Here is a 23,101-nt window from a genome sequence, read left to right as displayed (position 1 = left end):
TTGACATATAAACTAGTTGTCCTTCCAGAAACACCTGAAACCCCACCTCTTTAAGGAATACCTGTAACGGTCCTGACCTGTTTTATGTTGTTTTTGTATGTGTTTAGGTCAGGGCATGTGTTTTGGGTGGGCAGTCTATGTTATCTGTTTCTATGTTGGTTGTGGTTGCCTGGTATGGCTCTTAATTAGAGGCAGGTGTTTTGCGTTCTCCTCTAATTAAGAGTCATATTTAGGTAGGGTGTTCTCACTGTTTGTTTGTGGGTGATTGTCTCCTGTGTCGTCGAATGTATGTACCATACGGGACTGTTTGGCTGTTCGTTTATTTTGATGTCGTCTGTTTCCTGTCCGTGAGTTTACGTTTAGTTATGCAAGTTTATGTTCAGGTTTCGTCGACGTCGTTTTCTTGTTTTGTATATTTGAAAGTGTTTTGTTTCGTGTTGCCGTCGGTTTAAATAAAAGATGGCTTATTTCCCAAATGCTGCATTTTGGTCTGATGATCCTTCTCTCCTCTCCTCGTCCGAGGATGAGGAGGGAGACAGCCCTAACAGAATCACCCACCAAACTAGGACCAAGCGGCAAGGGAATGCTCAACAGTGCAACAAGGACTCCTGGACTTGGGAGGAGATCCTGGATGGTAGAGGACCTTGGGCTCAGCCAGGGGAATATCGCCGTCCCAAGGAGGAGTTGGAAGCAGCGAAGGCTGAGAGGCGCTGGTATGAGGAGGCAGCGCGGCGACGCGGTTGGGAGCCCGTGAGTCAGACCCAAAAATTTCTTGGGGGGGGGCACACGAGGAGTGTGGCAAAGCCGGGTAGGATACCCGAGCCAACTCCCCGTGCTTACCGTGGAGGTAGAAGGCGTCGTACTGGTAAGACACCGTGTTATGCGGTAAAGCGCACGGTGTCCCCAGTACGCGTGCTTAGCCCAGTGCGGGCTATTCCACCTTGCCGCACTGGGAGGGCTAGGTTGGGCATCGAGCCGGATGTCATGAAGCCGGCCCAACGCATCTGGCCACCAGTGCGTCTCCTCGGGCCGGCATACATGGCACCAGCCTTACGAATGGTGTCCCCGGTTTGCCAGTATAGCCCAGTGCGGGCTATTCCACCTCGCCGCACTGGCAGGGCTACGGGCACCATTCAACCTGGTAAGGTTGGGCAGGCTCGGTGCTCAAGAGCACGTGTCCTCCTTCACGGTCCGGTATACCCGGTGCCACCTCCATGTACCAGTCCTCCGGTGGCAGCCCCCCGTACCAGGCTGTCTCTCCGGGTTCTCTCTCCAGCTGTTTCCTCCTCTCCAGCGCAGCCAGTGCCTAGACCACGCACCAGGCTGTCTCTCCTTCTCCTCCCTACAGAGCCGTCCTGCCATGACCAGCCAGAGCTGTCCTGCCATGATCAGCCAGAGCCGTCCTGCCATGACCAGCCAGAGCCGTCCTGCCATGACCAGCCAGAGCCGTCCTGCCATGACCAGCCAGAGCCGTCCTGCCATGACCTGCCAGAGCCGTCCTGCCATGACCTGCCAGAGCCGTCCTGCCATGACCTGCCAGAGCCGTCCTGCTATGACCTGCCAGAGCCGTCCTGCTATGACCTGCCAGAGCCGTACAGCCAGGACCTGCCAGAGCAGTCCAGCCAGGACCTGCCAGAGCCGTCCAGCCAGGACCTGCCAGAGCCGTCCAGCCAGGACCTGCCAGAGCCGTCCAGCCAGGACCTGCCAGAGCCGTCCAGCCAGGACCTGCCAGAGTCCCTCAGCCAGGATCTGCCAGAGTCCCTCAGCCAGGATCTGCCAGAGTCCCTCAGCCAGGATCTGCCAGAGTCCCTCAGCCAGGATCTGCCAGAGTCCCTCAGCCAGGATCTGCCAGAGTCCCTCAGCCAGGATCTGCCAGAGTCCCTCAGCCAGGATCTGCCAGAGTCCCTCAGCCAGGATCTGCCAGAGTCCCTCAGCCGGGACCTGCTCCTTATCCCGGTGCTGCCCCTTATCCCGGTGCTGCCCCTTATCCCGGTGCTGCCCCTTGTCCCGGTGCTGCCCCTTATCCCGGTGCTGCCCCTTATCCCGGTGCTGCCCCTTGTCCCGGTGCTGCCCCTTGTCCCGGTGCTGCCCCTTGTCCCGGTGCTGCCCCTTGTCCCGGTGCTGCCCCTTGTCCCGGTGCTGCCCCTTGTCCCGGGGCTGCCCCTTGTCCCGGGGCTGCCCCTTGTCCCGGTGCTGCCCCTTGTCCCGGTGCTGGCCGTTCATTTAGGGGATGTTAGTTTTAGGGTGGTCATTGGGAGGGGAAGAGAGAAGCGGGGAGTGACTATGGTGGTGTGGGGACAGCGTCCAGAGCCGGAGCCACCACCGTGGTCAACTGCCCACCCAGACCCTCCCCTGGACTTTGTGCTGGTGCGCCCGGCGTTCGCACCTTGAGGGGGGGGGTTCTGTAACGGTCCTGACCTGTTTTATGTTGTTTTTGTATGTGTTTAGGTCAGGGCATGTGTTTTGGGTGGGCAGTCTATGTTATCTGTTTCTATGTTGGTTGTGGTTGCCTGGTATGGCTCTTAATTAGAGGCAGGTGTTTTGCGTTCTCCTCTAATTAAGAGTCATATTTAGGTAGGGTGTTCTCACTGTTTGTTTGTGGGTGATTGTCTCCTGTGTCGTCGAATGTATGTACCATACGGGACTGTTTGGCTGTTCGTTTATTTTGATGTCGTCTGTTTCCTGTCCGTGAGTTTACGTTTAGTTATGTAAGTTTATGTTCAGGTTTCGTCGACGTCGTTTTCTTGTTTTTGTAAATTTGAAAGTGTTTTGTTTTTCGTGTTGCCATCGTCGTATTGAAATAAAAGATGGCTTATTTCCCAAATGCTGCATTTTGGTCTGATGATCCTTCTCTCCTCTCCTCGTCCGAGGAAGAGGAGAACGACAGCCCTAACAATACCTAGGATAGGATAAAGTAATCCTTCTAACCCCCCCCCCCCTTAAAAGAGTTAGATGCACTATTGTAAAGTGGTTGTTCCACTGGATATCATAAGGTGAATGCACCAACTTGTAAGTCGCTCTGGATAAGAGCGTCTGCTAAATGACTTAAATGTAAATGTAAATGTTGTAATCTACTCTGTGTTGATTTTTAAAAGATCAATATTGTAAAGATTTCATATTATAAATTATATTAATCTCATTTATTCATTGTCCCCTCAACAATTATGCCTACTTTCATTCCTTCCTGTCTTCCTGTAGTTGATGAGTCTGTCTGTCTTCCATTCCTTCCTGTCTTCCTGTAGTTGATGGGTCTGTCTGTCTTTCATTCCTTCCTGTCTTCCTGTAGTTGATGGGTCTGTCTGTCTTCCATTCCTTCCTGTCTTCCTGTAGTTGATGGGTATGTCTGTCTTTCATTCCTTCCTGTCTTCCTGTAGTTGATGAGTCTGTCTGTCTTCCATTCCTTCCTGTCTTCCTGTAGTTGATGGGTCTGTCTGTCTTTCATTCCTTCCTGTCTTCCTGTAGTTGATGGGTCTGTCTGTCTTCCATTCCTTCCTGTCTTCCTGTAGTTGATGGGTATGTCTGTCTTTCATTCCTTCCTGTCTTCCTGTAGTTGATGGGTCTGTCTGTCTTTCATTCCTTTCTGTCTTCCTGTAGTTGATGGGTCTGTCTGTCTTTCATTCCTTCCTGTCTTCCTGTAGTTGATGGGTCTGTCTGTCTTCCATTCCTTCCTGTCTTCCTGTAGTTGATGGGTCTGTCTGTCTTCCATTCCTTCCTGTCTTCCTGTAGTTGATGGGTCTGTCTGTCTTTCATTCCTTCCTGTCTTCCTGTAGTTGATGGGTCTGTCTGTCTTCCATTCCTTCCTGTCTTCCTGTAGTTGATGGGTCTGTCTGTCTTTCATTCCTTCCTGTCTTCCTGTAGTTGATGAGTCTGTCTGTCTTCCATTCCTTCCTGTCTTCCTGTAGTTGATGGGTCTGTCTGTCTTTCATTCCTTCCTGTCTTCCTGTAGTTGATGGGTCTGTCTGTCTTCCATTCCTTCCTGTCTTCCTGTAGTTGATGGGTCTGTCTGTCTTTCATTCCTTCCTGTCTTCCTGTAGTTGATGGGTCTGTCTGTCTTTCATTCCTTCCTGTCTTCCTGTAGTTGATGAGTCTGTCTGTCTTCCATTCCTTCCTGTCTTCCTGTAGTTGATGGGTCTGTCTGTCTTTCATTCCTTCCTGTCTTCCTGTAGTTGATGGGTCTGTCTGTCTTTCATTCCTTCCTGTCTTCCTGTAGTTGATGGGTCTGTCTGTCTTTCATTCCTTCCTGTCTTCCTGTAGTTGATGACACTTTGCTTCTTGAAAGTACAATATCTTGGAAACTTGACTGATGACATACGAAACATTTTGGGATTGTATCTATCAACAGCGGACTCATTTTTTTAAATACCAAAAGAAAATGTTTTAGTGGAGTTTGGGGGTGGAGCTCAATATACAATATGTTTCCTGTTTTATTTAGACAGGGAGTCAATGCTGAGACCAAGGTGTCTTTATTTAGACAGGGAGTCAATGCTGAGACCAAGGTGTCTTTATTTAGACAGGGAGTCAATGCTGAGACCAAGGTGTCTTTATTTAGACAGGGAGTCAATGCTGAGACCAAGGTGTCTTTATTTAGACAGGGAGTCAATGCTGAGACCAAGGTGTCTTTATTTAGACAGGGAGTCAATGCTGAGACCAAGGTGTCTTTATTTAGACAGGGAGTCAATGCTGAGACCAAGGTGTCTTTATTTAGACAGGGAGTCAATGCTGAGACCAAGGTGTCTTTATTTAGACAGGGAGTCAATGCTGAGACCAAGGTGTCTTTATTTAGACAGGGAGTCAATGCTGAGACCAAGGTGTCTTTATTTAGACAGGGAGTCAATGCTGAGACCAAGGTGTCTTTATTTAGACAGGGAGTCAATGCTGAGACCAAGGTGTCTTTATTTAGACAGGGAGTCAATGCTGAGACCAAGGTGTCTTTATTTAGACAGGGAGTCAATGCTGAGACCAAGGTGTCTTTATTTAGACAGGGAGTCAATGCTGAGACCAAGGTGTCTTTAGTTAGACAGGGAGTCAATGCTGAGACCAAGGTGTCTTTATTTAGACAGGGAGTCAATGCTGAGACCAATGTGTCTTTATTTAGACAGGGAGTCAATGCTGAGACCAAGGTGTCTTTATTTAGACAGGGAGTCAATGCTGAGACCAAGGTGTCTTTATTTAGACAGGGAGTCAATGCTGAGACCAAGGTCTCTTTATTTAGACAGCGAGTCAATGCTGAGACCAAGGTGTCTTTATTTAGACAGGGAGTCAATGCTGAGATCAAGGACTCTTTATTTAGACAGGGAGTCAATGCTGAGACCAAGGTGTCTTTATTTAGACAGGGAGTCAATGCTGAGACCAAGGTGTCTTTTGTCAGACAGGGAGTCAATGCTGAGACCAAGGTGTCTTTATTCAGACAGGGAGTCAATGCTGAGATCAAGGTCTCTATATTTTGACAGGGAGTCAATGCTGAGACCAATGTGTCTTTATTTAGACAGGGAGTCAATGCTGAGACCAAGGTGTCTTTATTTAGACAGGGAGTCAATGCTGAGACCAAGGTGTCTTTATTTAGACAGAGAGTCAATGCTGAGACCAAGGTGTCTTTATTTAGACAATGAGTCAATGCTGAGATCAAGGACTCTTTATTTAGACAATGAGTCAATGCTGAGATCAAGGACTCTTTATTTAGACAGGGAGTCAATGCTGAGATCAAGGACTCTTTATTTAGACAGAGAGTCAATGCTGAGACCAAGGTGTCTTTATTTAGACAATGAGTCAATGCTGAGATCAAGGACTCTTTATTTAGACAGGGAGTCAATGCTGAGACCAAGGTGTCTTTATTTAGACAGGCAGTCAATGCTGAGAACAAGGTGTTTTTATTTAGACAGGGAGTCAATGCTGAGACCAATGTGTCTTTAGTCAGACAGGGAGTCAATGCTGAGACCAAGGTGTCTTTATTCAGACAGGGAGTCAATGCTGAGACCAAGGTGTCTTTATTTAGACAGGGAGTCAATGCTGAGATCAAGGTCTCTATATTTAGACAGGGAGTCAATGCTGAGACCAAGGTGTCTTTAGTCAGACAGGGAGTCAATGCTGAGACGGAGGTGTCTTTAGTCAGACAGGGAGTCAATGCTGAGACCAAGGTGTCTTTATTCAGACAGGGAGTCAATGCTGAGACCAAGGTGTCTTTATTCAGACAGGGAGTCAATGCTTAGACCAAGGTGTCTTTATTTAGACAGGGAGTAAATGCTGAGACCAATGACTCTTTATTTAGACAGGGAGTCAATGCTGAGATCAAGGTGTCTTTATTTAGACAGGGAGTCAATGCTGAAACCAAGGTCTCTTTATTTAGACAGGGAGTCAATGCTTAGACCACGGTCTCCTTTTTTTTTACAGGGAGTCAATGCTGAGACCAAGGTGTCTTTATTTAGACAGGGAGTCAATGCTGAGACCAAGGTGTCTTTATTCAGACAGGGAGTCAATGCTTAGACCAAGGTTGTTTTGTTTTGACAGGGAATCAATGCTGAGACCAATGACTCTTTATTTTGACAGGGAGTCAATGCTGAAACCAAGGTCTCTTTATTTAGACAGGGAGTCAATGCTGAAACCAAGGTCTCTTTATTTAGACAGGGAGTCAATGCTGAGACCAAGGTGTCTTTATTTAGACAGGGAGTCAATGCTGAGACCAAGGTGTCTTTATTCAGACAGGGAGACAATGCTGAGACCAAGGTGTCTTTATTCAGACAGGGAGTCAATGCTTAGACCAAGGTTGTTTTGTTTTGACAGGGAATCAATGCTGAGACCAATGACTCTTTATTTAGACAGGGAGTCAATGCTGAGACCAAGGTCTCTTTATTTAGACAGCGAGTCAATGTTGAGACCAATGTCTCTTTATTTTGACAAGGAGTCAATGCTTAGACCAAGGTGTCTTTATTTAGACAGGGAGTCAATGCTGAGACCAAGGTGTCTTTATTTAGACAGGGAGACAATGCTGAGACCAATGTCTCTTTATTTAGACAGGGAGTCAATGCTGAAACCAAGGTCTCTTTATTTAGACAGGGAGTCAATGCTTAGACTAAGGCCTCTTTATTTTGACAGGGAGTCAATGCTGAGACCAAGGTGTCTTTTTTCAGACAGGGAGTCAATGCTGAAACCAAGGTCTCTTTATTTAGACAGGGAGTCAATGCTGAAACCAAGGTCTCTTTATTTAGACAGGGAGTCAATGCTGAGACCAAGGTGTCTTTATTCAGACAGGGAGTCAATGCTTAGACCAAGGTTGTTTTGTTTTGACAGGGAATCAATGCTGAGACCAATGACTCTTTATTTAGACAGGGAGTCAATGCTGAGACCAAGGTGTCTTTATTTAGACAGGGAGTCAATGCTGAGACCAAGGTGTCTTTATTTAGACAGGGAGACAATGCTGAGATCAAGGTGTCTTTATTTAGACAGGGAGTCAATACTGAGAACAAGGTCTCTTAATTTTGACAGGGAGTCAATGCTGAGACCAAGGTGTCTTTATTCAGACAGGGAGTCAATGCTGAAACCAAGGTCTCTTTTTTTACAGGGAGTCAATAATCAGATCAAGGTGTCTTTATTTAGACATGGAGTCAATACTGAGACCAAGGTGTCTTTATTCAGACAGGGAGTCAATACTGAGACCAAGGACTCTTTATTTAGACAGGGAGTCAATGCTTAGACCACGGTCTCTTTTTTTTTACAGGGAGTCAATGCTGAGACCAAGGTGTCTTTATTTAGACAGGGAGTCAATGCTGAGACCAAGGTGTCTTTATTCAGACAGGGAGTCAATGCTTAGACCAAGGTTGTTTTGTTTTGACAGGGAATCAATGCTGAGACCAATGACTCTTTATTTTGACAGGGAGTCAATGCTGAAACCAAGGTCTCTTTATTTAGACAGGGAGTCAATGCTGAAACCAAGGTCTCTTTATTTAGACAGGGAGTCAATGCTGAGACCAAGGTGTCTTTATTTAGACAGGGAGTCAATGCTGAGACCAAGGTGTCTTTATTCAGACAGGGAGACAATGCTGAGACCAAGGTGTCTTTATTCAGACAGGGAGTCAATGCTTAGACCAAGGTTGTTTTGTTTTGACAGGGAATCAATGCTGAGACCAATGACTCTTTATTTAGACAGGGAGTCAATGCTGAGACCAAGGTCTCTTTATTTAGACAGCGAGTCAATGTTGAGACCAATGTCTCTTTATTTTGACAAGGAGTCAATGCTGAGACCAAGGTGTCTTTATTTAGACAGGGAGTCAATGCTGAGACCAAGGTGTCTTTATTTAGACAGGGAGACAATGCTGAGACCAATGTCTCTTTATTTAGACAGGGATTCAATGCTGAAACCAAGGTCTCTTTATTTAGACAGGGAGTCAATGCTTAGACTAAGGCCTCTTTATTTTGACAGGGAGTCAATGCTGAGACCAAGGTGTCTTTTTTCAGACAGGGAGTCAATGCTGAAACCAAGGTCTCTTTATTTAGACAGGGAGTCAATGCTGAAACCAAGGTCTCTTTATTTAGACAGGGAGTCAATGCTGAGACCAAGGTGTCTTTATTCAGACAGGGAGTCAATGCTTAGACCAAGGTTGTTTTGTTTTGACAGGGAATCAATGCTGAGACCAATGACTCTTTATTTAGACAGGGAGTCAATGCTGAGACCAAGGTGTCTTTATTTAGACAGGGAGTCAATGCTGAGACCAAGGTGTCTTTATTTAGACAGGGAGACAATGCTGAGATCAAGGTGTCTTTATTTAGACAGGGAGTCAATACTGAGAACAAGGTCTCTTAATTTTGACAGGGAGTCAATGCTGAGACCAAGGTGTCTTTATTCAGACAGGGAGTCAATGCTGAAACCAAGGTCTCTTTTTTTACAGGGAGTCAATAATCAGATCAAGGTGTCTTTATTTAGACATGGAGTCAATACTGAGACCAAGGTGTCTTTATTCAGACAGGGAGTCAATACTGAGACCAAGGACTCTTTATTTAGACAGGGAGTCAATGCTGAGACCAATGTCTCTTTATTTAGACAGGGAGACAATGCTGAGATCAAGGTGTCTTTATTTAGACAGGGAGTCAATACTGAGAACAAGGTCTCTTTATTTTGAAAGGGAGTCAATGCTGAGACCAAGGTGTCTTTATTTAGACAGGGAGTCAATGCTTAGACTAAGGCCTCTTTATTTTGACAGGGAGTCAATGCTGAGACCAAGGTGTCTTTATTTAGACAGGGAGTCAATGCTGAGACCAAGGTGTCTTTATTTAGACAGGGAGTCAATACAGAGACCAAGGTGTCTTTATTCAGACAGGGAGTCAATGCTTAGACCAAGGTTGTTTTGTTTTGACAGGGAATCAATGCTGAGACCAAGGTGTCTTTATTTAGACAGGGAGTCAATGCTGAGACCAATGACTCTTTATTTAGACAGGGAGTCAATGCTGAGACCGAGGTCTCTTTATTTAGACAGGGAGTCAATGCTGAGACCAAGGTGTCTTTATTCAGACAGGGAGTCAATGCTTAGACCAAGGTCTCTTTTTTTACAGGGAGTCAATGCTGAGACCAAGGTGTCTTTATTTAGACAGGGAGTCAATACTGAGACCAAGGTGTCTTTATTCAGACAGGGAGTCAATGCTTAGACTAAGGCCTCTTTATTTTGACAAGGAGTCAATACTGAGACCAAGGTGTCGTTATTCAGACAGGGAGTCAATACTGAGACCAAGGTGTCTTTATTCAGACAGGGAGTCAATACTGAGACCAAGGTGTCTTTATTTAGACAGGGAGTCAATGCTGAGACCAATGACTCTTTATTTAGACAGGGAGTCAATGCTGAGACCGAGGTTTCTTTATTTAGACAGGGAGTCAATGCTGAGACCAAGGTGTCTTTATTCAGACAGGGAGTCAATGCTTAGACCAAGGTCTATTTTTTTACAGGGAGTCAATGCTGAGACCAAGGTGTCTTTATTTAGACAGGGAGTCAATACTGAGACCAAGGTGTCTTTATTCAGACAGGGAGTCAATGCTTAGACTAAGGCCTCTTTATTTTGACAGGGAGTCAATGCTGAGACCAAGGTGTCTTTATTCAGACAGGGAGTCAATGCTGAAACCAAGGTCTCTTTATTTAGACAGGGAGTCAATGCTGAAACCAAGGTCTCTTTATTTAGACAGGGAGTCAATGCTGAGACCAAGGTGTCTTTATTCAGACAGGGAGTCAATGCTGAGACCAAGGTGTCTTTATTTAGACAGGGAGACAATGCTGAGATCAAGGTGTCTTTATTTAGACAGGGAGTCAATACTGAGAACAAGGTCTCTTAATTTTGACAGGGAGTCAATGCTGAGACCAAGGTATCTTTATTCAGACAGGGAGTCAATGCTGAAACCAAGGTCTCTTTATTTTATACAGGGAGTCAATGCTGAAACCAAGGTCTCTTTATTTAGACACGGAGTCAATGCTGAGACCAATGACTCTTTTTTTAGACAGGGAGTCAATGCTGAGACCGATGTCTCTTTATTTAGACAGGGAGTCAATGCTGAGACCAAGGTGTCTTTATTCAGACAGGGAGTCAATGCTTAGACCAAGGTCTCTTTATTTAGACAGGGAGTCAATGCTTAGACTAAGGCCTCTTTATTGTGACAGGGAGTCAATGCTGAGACCAAGGTGTCTTTATTCAGACAGGGAGTCAATGCTGAAACCAAGGTCTCTTTATTTAGACAGGGAGTCAATGCTGAAACCAAGGTCTCTTTATTTAGACAGGGAGTCAATGCTTAGACCACGGTCTCTTTTTTTTTACAGGGAGTCAATGCTGAGACCAAGGTGTCTTTATTTAGACAGGGAGTCAATACTGAGACCAAGGTGTCTTTATTCAGACAGGGAGTCAATGCTTAGACCAAGGTTGTTTTGTTTTGACAGGGAATCAATGCTGAGACCAATGACTCTTTATTTAGACAGGGAGTCAATGCTGAGACCAAGGTCTCTTTATTTAGACAGCGAGTCAATGTTGAGACCAATGTCTCTTTATTTTGACAAGGAGTCAATGCTGAGACCAAGGTGTCTTTATTTAGACAGGGAGTCAATGCTGAGACCAAGGTGTCTTTATTTAGACAGGGAGACAATGCTGAGACCAATGTCTCTTTATTTAGACAGGGAGTCAATGCTGAAACCAAGGTCTCTTTATTTAGACAGGGAGTCAATGCTTAGACTAAGGCCTCTTTATTTTGACAGGGAGTCAATGCTGAGACCAAGGTGTCTTTTTTCAGACAGGGAGTCAATGCTGAAACCAAGGTCTCTTTATTTAGACAGGGAGTCAATGCTGAAACCAAGGTCTCTTTATTTAGACAGGGAGTCAATGCTGAGACCAAGGTGTCTTTATTCAGACAGGGAGTCAATGCTTAGACCAAGGTTGTTTTGTTTTGACAGGGAATCAATGCTGAGACCAATGACTCTTTATTTAGACAGGGAGTCAATGCTGAGACCAAGGTCTCTTTATTTAGACAGCGAGTCAATGTTGAGACCAATGTCTCTTTATTTTGACAAGGAGTCAATGCTGAGACCAAGGTGTCTTTATTTAGACAGGGAGTCAATGCTGAGACCAAGGTGTCTTTATTTAGACAGGAAGACAATGCTGAGATCAAGGTGTCTTTATTTAGACAGGGAGTCAATACTGAGAACAAGGTCTCTTAATTTTGACAGGGAGTCAATGCTGAGACCAAGGTGTCTTTATTCAGACAGGGAGTCAATGCTGAAACCAAGGTCTCTTTATTTTATACAGGGAGTCAATGCTGAGACCAAGGTGTCTTTATTCATACAGGGAGTCAATGCTTAGACCAAGGTCTCTTTTTTTACAGGGAGTCAATAATCAGATCAAGGTGTCTTTATTTAGACATGGAGTCAATACTGAGACCAAGGTGTCTTTATTCAGACAGGGAGTCAATACTGAGACCAAGGACTCTTTATTTAGACAGGGAGTCAATGCTGAGACCAATGTCTCTTTATTTAGACAGGGAGACAATGCTGAGATCAAGGTGTCTTTATTTAGACAGGGAGTCAATACTGAGAACAAGGTCTCTTTATTTTGAAAGGGAGTCAATGCTGAGACCAAGGTGTCTTTATTTAGACAGGGAGTCAATGCTTAGACTAAGGCCTCTTTATTTTGACAGGGAGTCAATGCTGAGACCAAGGTGTCTTTATTCAGACAGGGAGTCAATGCTGAAACCAAGGTCTCTTTATTTAGACCGGGAGTCAATGCTGAGACCAAGGTGTCTTTATTTAGACAGGGAGTCAATACAGAGACCAAGGTGTCTTTATTCAGACAGGGAGTCAATGCTTAGACCAAGGTTGTTTTGTTTTGACAGGGAATCAATGCTGAGACCAAGGTGTCTTTATTTAGACAGGGAGTCAATGCTGAGACCAATGACTCTTTATTTAGACAGGGAGTCAATGCTGAGACCGAGGTCTCTTTATTTAGACAGGGAGTCAATGCTGAGACCAAGGTGTCTTTATTCAGACAGGGAGTCAATGCTTAGACCAAGGTCTCTTTTTTTACAGGGAGTCAACGCTGAGACCATGGTGTCTTTATTTAGACAGGGAGTCAATACTGAGACCAAGGTGTCGTTATTCAGACAGGGAGTCAATACTGAGACCAAGGTGTCTTTATTCAGACAGGGAGTCAATACTGAGACCAAGGTGTCTTTATTTAGACAGGGAGTCAATGCTGAGACCAATGACACTTTATTTAGACAGGGAGTCAATGCTGAGACCGAGGTTTCTTTATTTAGACAGGGAGTCAATGCTGAGACCAAGGTGTCTTTATTCAGACAGGGAGTCAATGCTTAGACCAAGGTTGTTTTGTTTTGACAGGGAATCAATGCTGAGACCAATGACTCTTTATTTAGACAGGGAGTCAATGCTGAGACCAAGGTCTCTTTATTTAGACAGCGAGTCAATGTTGAGACCAAGGTGTCATTATTTAGACAGGGAGACAATGCTGAGATCAAGGTGTCTTTATTTAGACAGGGAGTCAATACTGAGAACAAGGTCTCTTAATTTTGACAGGGAGTCAATGCTGAGACCAAGGTGTCTTTATTCAGACAGGGAGTCAATGCTGAAACCAAGGTCTCTTTATTTTATACAGGGAGTCAATGCTGAAACCAAGGTCTCTTTATTTAGACAGGGAGTCAATGCTGAGACCAATGACTCTTTATTTAGACAGGGAGTCAATGCTGAGACCGATGTCTCTTTATTTAGACAGGGAGTCAATGCTGAGACCAAGGTGTCTTTATTCAGACAGGGAGTCAATGCTTAGACCAAGGTCTCTTTATTTAGACAGGGAGTCAATGCTTAGACTAAGGCCTCTTTATTGTGACAGGGAGTCAATGCTGAGACCAAGGTGTCTTTATTCAGACAGGGAGTCAATGCTGAAACCAAGGTCTCTTTATTTAGACAGGGAGTCAATGCTGAAACCAAGGTCTCTTTATTTAGACAGGGAGTCAATGCTTAGACCACGGTCTCTTTTTTTTTACAGGGAGTCAATGCTGAGACCAAGGTGTCTTTATTTAGACAGGGAGTCAATACTGAGACCAAGGTGTCTTTATTCAGACAGGGAGTCAATGCTTAGACCAAGGTTGTTTTGTTTTGACAGGGAATCAATGCTGAGACCAATGACTCTTTATTTAGACAGGGAGTCAATGCTGAGACCAAGGTCTCTTTATTTAGACAGCGAGTCAATGTAGAGACCAATGTCTCTTTATTTTGACAAGGAGTCAATGCTGAGACCAAGGTGTCTTTATTTAGACAGGGAGTCAATGCTGAGACCAAGGTGTCTTTATTTAGACAGGGAGACAATGCTGAGACCAATGTCTCTTTATTTAGACAGGGAGTCAATGCTGAAACCAAGGTCTCTTTATTTAGACAGGGAGTCAATGCTTAGACTAAGGCCTCTTTATTTTGACAGGGAGTCAATGCTGAGACCAAGGTGTCTTTTTTCAGACAGGGAGTCAATGCTGAAACCAAGGTCTCTTTATTTAGACAGGGAGTCAATGCTGAAACCAAGGTCTCTTTATTTAGACAGGGAGTCAATGCTGAGACCAAGGTGTCTTTATTCAGACAGGGAGTCAATGCTTAGACCAAGGTTGTTTTGTTTTGACAGGGAATCAATGCTGAGACCAAGGTGTCTTTATTTAGACAGGGAGTCAATGCTGAGACCAATGACTCTTTATTTAGACAGGGAGTCAATGCTGAGACCGAGGTCTCTTTATTTAGACAGGGAGTCAATGCTGAGACCAAGGTGTCTTTATTCAGACAGGGAGTCAATGCTTAGACCAAGGTCTCTTTTTTTACAGGGAGTCAATGCTGAGACCAAGGTGTCTTTATTTAGACAGGGAGTCAATACTGAGACCAAGGTGTCTTTATTCAGACAGGGAGTCAATGCTTAGACTAAGGCCTCTTTATTTTGACAAGGAGTCAATACTGAGACCAAGGTGTCGTTATTCAGACAGGGAGTCAATACTGAGACCAAGGTGTCTTTATTCAGACAGGGAGTCAATACTGAGACCAAGGTGTCTTTATTTAGACAGGGAGTCAATGCTGAGACCAATGACTCTTTATTTAGACAGGGAGTCAATGCTGAGACCGAGGTTTCTTTATTTAGACAGGGAGTCAATGCTGAGACCAAGGTGTCTTTATTCAGACAGGGAGTCAATGCTTAGACCAAGGTCTCTTTTTTTACAGGGAGTCAATGCTGAGACCAAGGTGTCTTTATTTAGACAGGGAGTCAATACTGAGACCAAGGTGTCTTTATTCAGACAGGGAGTCAATGCTTAGACTAAGGCCTCTTTATTTTGACAGGGAGTCAATGCTGAGACCAAGGTGTCTTTATTCAGACAGGGAGTCAATGCTGAAACCAAGGTCTCTTTATTTAGACAGGGAGTCAATGCTGAAACCAAGGTCTCTTTATTTAGACAGGGAGTCAATGCTGAGACCAAGGTGTCTTTATTCAGACAGGGAGTCAATGCTGAGACCAAGGTGTCTTTATTTAGACAGGGAGACAATGCTGAGATCAAGGTGTCTTTATTTAGACAGGGAGTCAATACTGAGAACAAGGTCTCTTAATTTTGACAGGGAGTCAATGCTGAGACCAAGGTATCTTTATTCAGACAGGGAGTCAATGCTGAAACCAAGGTCTCTTTATTTTATACAGGGAGTCAATGCTGAAACCAAGGTCTCTTTATTTAGACACGGAGTCAATGCTGAGACCAATGACTCTTTTTTTAGACAGGGAGTCAATGCTGAGACCGATGTCTCTTTATTTAGACAGGGAGTCAATGCTGAGACCAAGGTGTCTTTATTCAGACAGGGAGTCAATGCTTAGACCAAGGTCTCTTTATTTAGACAGGGAGTCAATGCTTAGACTAAGGCCTCTTTATTGTGACAGGGAGTCAATGCTGAGACCAAGGTGTCTTTATTCAGACAGGGAGTCAATGCTGAAACCAAGGTCTCTTTATTTAGACAGGGAGTCAATGCTGAAACCACGGTCTCTTTTTTTTTACAGGGAGTCAATGCTGAGACCAAGGTGTCTTTATTTAGACAGGGAGTCAATGCTGAGACCAAGGTGTCTTTATTCAGACAGGGAGACAATGCTGAGACCAAGGTGTCTTTATTTAGACAGGGAGTCAATGCTTAGACCAAGGTTGTTTTGTTTTGACAGGGAATCAATGCTGAGACCAATGACTCTTTATTTAGACAGGGAGTCAATGCTGAGACCAAGGTCTCTTTATTTAGACAGCGAGTCAATGTTGAGACCAATGTCTCTTTATTTTGACAAGGAGTCAATGCTGAGACCAAGGTGTCTTTATTTAGACAGGGAGTCAATGCTGAGACCAAGGTGTCTTTATTTAGACAGGGAGACAATGCTGAGACCAATGTCTCTTTATTTAGACAGGGAGTCAATGCTGAAACCAAGGTCTCTTTATTTAGACAGGGAGTCAATGCTTAGACTAAGGCCTCTTTATTTTGACAGGGAGTCAATGCTGAGACCAAGGTGTCTTTTTTCAGACAGGGAGTCAATGCTGAAACCAAGGTCTCTTTATTTAGACAGGGAGTCAATGCTGAAACCAAGGTCTCTTTATTTAGACAGGGAGTCAATGCTGAGACCAAGGTGTCTTTATTCAGACAGGGAGTCAATGCTTAGACCAAGGTTGTTTTGTTTTGACAGGGAATCAATGCTGAGACCAATGACTCTTTATTTAGACAGGGAGTCAATGCTGAGACCAAGGTCTCTTTATTTAGACAGCGAGTCAATGTTGAGACCAATGTCTCTTTATTTTGACAAGGAGTCAATGCTGAGACCAAGGTGTCTTTATTTAGACAGGGAGTCAATGCTGAGACCAAGGTGTCTTTATTTAGACAGGAAGACAATGCTGAGATCAAGGTGTCTTTATTTAGACAGGGAGTCAATACTGAGAACAAGGTCTCTTAATTTTGACAGGGAGTCAATGCTGAGACCAAGGTGTCTTTATTCAGACAGGGAGTCAATGCTGAAACCAAGGTCTCTTTATTTTATACAGGGAGTCAATGCTGAGACCAAGGTGTCTTTTTTTACAGGGAGTCAATAATCAGATCAAGGTGTCTTTATTTAGACATGGAGTCAATACTGAGACCAAGGTGTCTTTATTCAGACAGGGAGTCAATACTGAGACCAAGGACTCTTTATTTAGACAGGGAGTCAATGCTGAGACCAATGTCTCTTTATTTAGACAGGGAGACAATGCTGAGATCAAGGTGTCTTTATTTAGACAGGGAGTCAATACTGAGAACAAGGTCTCTTTATTTTGAAAGGGAGTCAATGCTGAGACCAAGGTGTCTTTATTTAGACAGGGAGTCAATGCTTAGACTAAGGCCTCTTTATTTTGACAGGGAGTCAATGCTTAGACTAAGGCCTCTTTATTTTGACAGGGAGTCAATGCTGAGACCAAGGTGTCTTTATTCAGACAGGGAGTCAATGCTGAAACCAAGGTCTCTTTATTTAGACCGGGAGTCAATGCTGAGACCAAGGTGTCTTTATTTAGACAGGGAGTCAATACAGAGACCAAGGTGTCTTTATTCAGACAGGGAGTCAATGCTTAGACCAAGGTTGTTTTGTTTTGACAGGGAATCAATGCTGAGACCAAGGTGTCTTTATTTAGACAGGGAGTCAATGCTGAGACCAATGACTCTTTATTTAGACAGGGAGTCAATGCTGAGACCGAGGTCTCTTTATTTAGACAGGGAGTCAATGCTGAGACCAAGGTGTCTTTATTCAGACAGGGAGTCAATGCTTAGACCAAGGTCTCTTTTTTTACAGGGAGTCAACGCTGAGACCATGGTGTCTTTATTTAGACAGGGAGTCAATACTGAGACCAAGGTGTCGTTATTCAGACAGGGAGTCAATACTGAGACCAAGGTGTCTTTATTCAGACAGGGAGTCAATACTGAGACCAAGGTGTCTTTATTTAGACAGGGAGTCAATGCTGAGACCAATGACACTTTATTTAGACAGGGAGTCAATGCTGAGACCGAGGTTTCTTTATTTAGACAGGGAGTCAATGCTGAGACCAAGGTGTCTTTATTCAGACAGGGAGTCAATGCTTAGACCAAGGTTGTTTTGTTTTGACAGGGAATCAATGCTGAGACCAATGACTCTTTATTTAGACAGGGAGTCAATGCTGAGACCAAGGTCTCTTTATTTAGACAGCGAGTCAATGTTGAGACCAATGTCTCTTTATTTTGACAAGGAGTCAATGCTGAGACCAAGGTGTCTTTATTCAGACAGGGAGTCAATGCTGAAACCAAGGTGTCATTATTTAGACAGGGAGACAATGCTGAGATCAAGGTGTCTTTATTTAGACAGGGAGTCAATACTGAGAACAAGGTATCTTAATTTTGACAGGGAGTCAATGCTGAGACCAAGGTGTCTTTATTCAGACAGGGAGTCAATGCTGAAACCAAGGTCTCTTTATTTTATACAGGGAGTCAATGCTGAAACCAAGGTCTCTTTATTTAGACAGGGAGTCAATGCTGAGACCAATGACTCTTTATTTAGACAGGGAGTCAATGCTGAGACCGATGTCTCTTTATTTAGACAGGGAGTCAATGCTGAGACCAAGGTGTCTTTATTCAGACAGGGAGTCAATGCTTAGACCAAGGTCTCTTTATTCAGACAGGGAGTCAATGCTTAGACTAAGGCCTCTTTATTGTGACAGGGAGTCAATGCTGAGACCAAGGTGTCTTTATTCAGACAGGGAGTCAATGCTGAAACCAAGGTCTCTTTATTTAGACAGGGAGTCAATGCTGAAACCAAGGTCTCTTTATTTAGACAGGGAGTCAATGCTTAGACCACGGTCTCTTTTTTTTTACAGGGAGTCAATGCTGAGACCAAGGTGTCTTTATTTAGACAGGGAGTCAATACTGAGACCAAGGTGTCTTTATTCAGACAGGGAGTCAATGCTTAGACCAAGGTTGTTTTGTTTTGACAGGGAATCAATGCTGAGACCAATGACTCTTTATTTAGACAGGGAGTCAATGCTGAGACCAAGGTCTCTTTATTTAGACAGCGAGTCAATGTAGAGACCAATGTCTCTTTATTTTTACAAGGAGTCAATGCTGAGACCAAGGTGTCTTTATTTAGACAGGGAGTCAATGCTGAGACCAAGGTGTCTTTATTTAGACAGGGAGACAATGCTGAGACCAATGTCTCTTTATTTAGACAGGGAGTCAATGCTGAAACCAAGGTCTCTTTATTTAGACAGGGAGTCAATGCTTAGACTAAGGCCTCTTTATTTTGACAGGGAGTCAATGCTGAGACCAAGGTGTCTTTTTTCAGACAGGGAGTCAATGCTGAAACCAAGGTCTCTTTATTTAGACAGGGAGTCAATGCTGAAACCAAGGTCTCTTTATTTAGACAGGGAGTCAATGCTGAGACCAAGGTGTCTTTATTCAGACAGGGAGTCAATGCTTAGACCAAGGTTGTTTTGTTTTGACAGGGAATCAATGCTGAGACCAAGGTGTCTTTATTTAGACAGGGAGTCAATGCTGAGACCAATGACTCTTTATTTAGACAGGGAGTCATTGCTGAGACCGAGGTCTCTTTATTTAGACAGGGAGTCAATGCTGAGACCAAGGTGTCTTTATTCAGACAGGGAGTCAATGCTTAGACCAAGGTCTCTTTTTTTACAGGGAGTCAATGCTGAGACCAAGGTGTCTTTATTTAGACAGGGAGTCAATACTGAGACCAAGGTGTCTTTATTCAGACAGGGAGTCAATGCTTAGACTAAGGCCTCTTTATTTTGACAAGGAGTCAATACTGAGACCAAGGTGTCGTTATTCAGACAGGGAGTCAATACTGAGACCAAGGTGTCTTTATTCAGACAGGGAGTCAATACTGAGACCAAGGTGTCTTTATTTAGACAGGGAGTCAATGCTGAGACCAATGACTCTTTATTTAGACAGGGAGTCAATGCTGAGACCGAGGTTTCTTTATTTAGACAGGGAGTCAATGCTGAGACCAAGGTGTCTTTATTCAGACAGGGAGTCAATGCTTAGACCAAGGTCTCTTTTTTTACAGGGAGTCAATGCTGAGACCAAGGTGTCTTTATTTAGACAGGGAGTCAATACTGAGACCAAGGTGTCTTTATTCAGACAGGGAGTCAATGCTTAGACTAAGGCCTCTTTATTTTGACAAGGAGTCAATACCGAGACCAAGGTGTCGTTCATCAGACAGGGAGTCAATACTGAGACCAAGGTGTCTTTATTCAGACAGGGAGTCAATACTGAGACCAAGGACTCTTTATTTAGACAGGGAGTCAATACTGAGACCAAGGACTCTTTATTTAGACAGGGAGTCAATACTGAGACCAAGGACTCTTTATTTAGACAGGGAGTCAATACTGAGACCAAGGTCTCTTTATTTTGACAAGGAGTCAATGCTGACATGTAGATGGGGTTGTAGGACATGTAGAAGTGGTTGTAGCACTTGTAAATGTAGTTGTATGGCATGTAGATGGGGTTTTAGACCATGTAAATGTGGTTGTAGGACGAGTAGATGTGTTGGTAGAATGTGTAAATGAGGTTGAAGGACGTGCAGGACGTGTAGATGGGGTTGTAGGTCGTGTAGATGTGGTTGTAGGACGTGTAGATGATGTTGTAGGACGTGTAGATGATGTTGTAGGACGTGTAGATAGGGTTGTAGGATGTGAAGATGGGGTTGTAGGACGTGTAGATGGGGTTGTAGGATGTGTAGATGGGGTTGTAGGACGTGTAGATGTGTAGATAGGGTTGTAGGATGTGTAGATGTGGTTGTAGATGTGGTTGTAGGACGTGTGGATGTGTAGATAGGGTTGTAGGATGTGTAGATCTAGTTGTAGGATGTGTAGATGTGTAGATAGGGTTGTAGGATGTGTAGATGTGGTTGTAGATGTGGTTGTAGGATGTGTAGATGTGTAGATAGGGTTATAGGATGTGTAGATGGTGTTGTAGGACGTGTCAATGGGATTGTAGGACATGTAGATGGGGTTGTAGGATGTGTAGATAGGGTTGTAGGACGTGTAGATGTGTAGATAGGGTTGTAGGATGTAAAGATGGGGTTGTAGGATGTGTAAATTGGGTTGTAGGTTATGTAGATGGGGTTGGAGGGCATGTATGTGGGGTTGTAGGATGTGTAGATGTGTAGATAGGGTTGTAGGATGTGTAGATGTGTAGATAGGGTTGTAGAATGTGTAGATGTGGTTGTAGATGTGGTTGTAGGATGTGTAGATGTGTAGATAGGGTTGTAGAACGTGTAGATGTGGTTGTAGGATGTCTAGATAGGGTTGTCGGACATGTAGTTGGGATTGTAGGATGTGTAGATGTGTAGATAGGGTTGTAAGATGTGTAGCTGGGGTTGTAGGATGTGTAAATGGGGTTGTAGGATGTGTAGAAGGGGTTTTAGGATGTGTAGATGGGGTTGTAGGATGTGTAGATGGGGTTGTAGGATGTGTAGAAGGGGTTTTAGGATGTGTAGATTGGGTTGTTGGTTGTGTAGATGGGGTTGTAGGATGTATAGATGGGGTTGGAGGATGTGTAGATGTGTAGATAGGGTTGTAGGATGTGTAGATGGGGTTGTAGAATGTGTAGACGTGTAGATAGGGTTGCGGGGTGTGTAGATGCGGTTGTAGAACGTGTAGATGTGGTTGTAGGATGTGTAGATGTGTAGCTAGGGTTGTCGGACGTGTAGATGGGATTGTAGGATGTGTAGATAGGGTTGTAGGATGTGTAGATGGAGTTGTAGGATGTGTAGATGGGGTTCTAGGAGGTGTAGATGTGTAGATGGGGTTCTAGGATGTGTAGATGGGGTTTGAGGACGTGTAGATGGGATTGTAGGATGTGTAGATGGGGTTCTAGGATGTGTAGATGTGTAGATGGGGTTGTAGGACGTGTAGATGGGGTTGTAGGATGTGTAGATGGGGTTGTATGATGTGTAGATGGGGTTGGAGGATGTGTAGATGGGGTTGTATGATGTGTAGATGGGGTTGGAGGATGTGTAGATGGGGTTGTATGATGTGTAGATGTGTAGATGGGGTTGTAGGATGTGTAGAAGGGGTTGTAGGATGTGTAGAAGGGGTTTTAGGATGTGTAGATGTGTAGATGGGGTTCTAGGATGTGTAGATGGGGTTGGAGGACGTGTAGATGGGGTTGTATGATGTGTAGATGTGTGGATAGGGTTGTAGGATGTGTAGATGGGGTTGTTGGATGTGTAAATGGGGTTGTAGGATGTGTAGATGGGTTGGAGGACGTGTAGATGGGGTTGTATGATGTGTAGATGTGTAGATAGGGTTGTAGGATGTGTAGATGGGGTTATTGAATGTGTAAATGGGGTTGTAGGATGTGTAGATGGGATTGTAGGATGTGTAGATGGGGTTCTAGGATGTGTAGATGTGTAGATGGGGTTGTAGGACGTGTAGATGGGGTTGTAGGATGTGTAGAAGGGGTTTTAGGATGTGTAGATGTGTAGATGGGGTTCTAGGATGTGTAGATGTCTAGATGGGGTTGGAGGATGTGTAGATGGGGTTGTAGGATCTGTAGATGGGGTTCTAGGATGTGTAGATGTCTAGATGGGGTTGGAGGATGTGTAGATGCGGTTGTAGGACGTGTAGATGGGGTTTTAGGATGTGTAGATGGGGTTGTATGATGTGTAGATGTGTAGATGGGGTTGTAGGACGTGTAGATGGGGTTGTAGGATGTGTAGATGGGGTTGTAGGATGTGTAGAAGGGGTTTTAGGATGTGTAGATGGGGTTGTAGGATGTGTAGAAGGGGTTTTAGGATGTGTAGATTGGGTTGTTGGTTGTGTAGATGGGGTTGTAGGATGTATAGATGGGGTTGGAGGATGTGTAGATGTGTAGCTAGGGTTGTCGGACGTGTAGATGGGATTGTAGGATGTGTAGATAGGGTTGTAGGATGTGTAGATGGAGTTGTAGGATGTGTAGATGGGGTTGTAGGATGTGTAGATGGGGTTCTAGGAGGTGTAGATGTGTAGATGGGGTTCTAGGATGTGTAGATGGGGTTTGAGGACGTGTAGATGGGATTGTAGGATGTGTAGATGGGGTTCTAGGATGTGTAGATGTGTAGATGGGGTTGTAGGATGTGTAGATGGGGTTGTAGGATGTGTAGATGGGGTTGTATGATGTGTAGATGGGGTTGGAGGATGTGTAGATGGGGTTGTATGATGTGTAGATGTGTAGATGGGGTTGTAGGATGTGTAGAAGGGGTTGTAGGATGTGTAGAAGGGGTTTTAGGATGTGTAGAAGGGGTTGTAGGATGTGTAGATGTGTAGATGGGGTTCTAGGATGTGTAGATGGGGTTGGAGGACGTGTAGATGGGGTTGTATGATGTGTAGATGTGTAGATGGGGTTGTATGATGTGTAGATGTGTAGATGGGGTTGTAGGATGTGTAGAAGGGGTTTTAGGATGTGTAGATGTGTAGATGGGGTTCTAGGATGTGTAGATGGGGTTGGAGGACGTGTAGATGGGGTTGTATGATGTGTAGATGTGTAGATAGGGTTGTAGGATGTGTAGATGGGGTTGTTGGATGTGTAAATGG

This window comes from Salvelinus fontinalis, chromosome 31, assembly GCF_029448725.1.
Source record: "Salvelinus fontinalis isolate EN_2023a chromosome 31, ASM2944872v1, whole genome shotgun sequence".
Lineage (NCBI taxonomy): Eukaryota > Metazoa > Chordata > Actinopteri > Salmoniformes > Salmonidae > Salvelinus > Salvelinus fontinalis.
Note: the sequence above shows the minus strand (reverse complement) of the source record.